General features: G+C 41.9%; 1 non-coding gene across 1 annotated transcript; it reads right to left on the bottom strand.

Moving 5' to 3' along the window:
• Window positions 1-448: 448 nt before the first annotated feature.
• On the bottom strand, window positions 449-550 carry LOC116561885. The gene has a single exon (XR_004273654.1). It is a non-coding gene; the product is annotated as a U6 spliceosomal RNA (small nuclear RNA).
• Window positions 551-801: the final 251 nt, after the last annotated feature.

Raw genomic sequence — 801 nt, 5'->3', positions numbered from 1 at the left:
AATCATTTAGCTACTTTCATAATAGTTTACTTAGGATTTATATTCTAAATACAATCTCTAAAAAGGGGGTCAACCAACTCTTTTTGTGAATGGTCAAACAGTAAATATTTAAAGCTTTATGAGCATGTGGTCTTTGTTTCAAGTACTCAGCTCTGCCTTCTGTAGCACAAAAGCAGCTGTAGATTATATGCAAATGAATGGATGTGACTGTGTTCCCATAAAATTTAATTTCTGTTCTCTAAATGTGGCTCAGATCTATTCCTTCCTTTTCTTCTCCACTATTGACACCTGTGGTCTTCACCCTCATTAGAGCTCTGAAATCCTGGCTTAGCCAACTCATTCATTTATTCAACAAATTCTTGTCCAGCATTTGGGATGTCCCTAGGCATTGAGGTGTGTCCTTGAGAATCTAGCAGAGAGGAAAGCTCTTCTGATGGTTTTGGGGTTTTTCTTAATGGAATGCTGCACAAATGTGTGTCATCCTTGGACAGGAGCCATGCTAATCTCTGTATCATTCCAATTTTGGTAGATGTGCTGCCAAAGCAAGCACTCTTCTGGAGCTGATAGTACAGGGGAAAGACAGACAATATATAAAATAACCATGAGTTAGAGCAGTGGTTCTAATGGGGTGAGGGGTAGGGATTCCCTCCTGGGGCCATTTGGCAATGTTTGGAGACAGTTTTAGTTGCCACATCTGGCGATGAGGTGCTTCTGGCATCCCATGGGCAGAGTCCAGAGGTGTTGCAAAGCTTCCCACAAGGCACAGGACAGTCCCCCACAACAAAGTTATATCCAGCCCAA

Source organism: Sapajus apella, unplaced genomic scaffold (assembly GCF_009761245.1).
Source record: "Sapajus apella isolate SASKATOON/1434 unplaced genomic scaffold, GSC_monkey_1.0 scaffold30, whole genome shotgun sequence".
Taxonomy (NCBI): domain Eukaryota; kingdom Metazoa; phylum Chordata; class Mammalia; order Primates; family Cebidae; genus Sapajus; species Sapajus apella.
The sequence above is the reverse complement of the archived record's forward strand: the minus strand, read 5'-3'. Positions and strand labels throughout refer to the sequence as shown.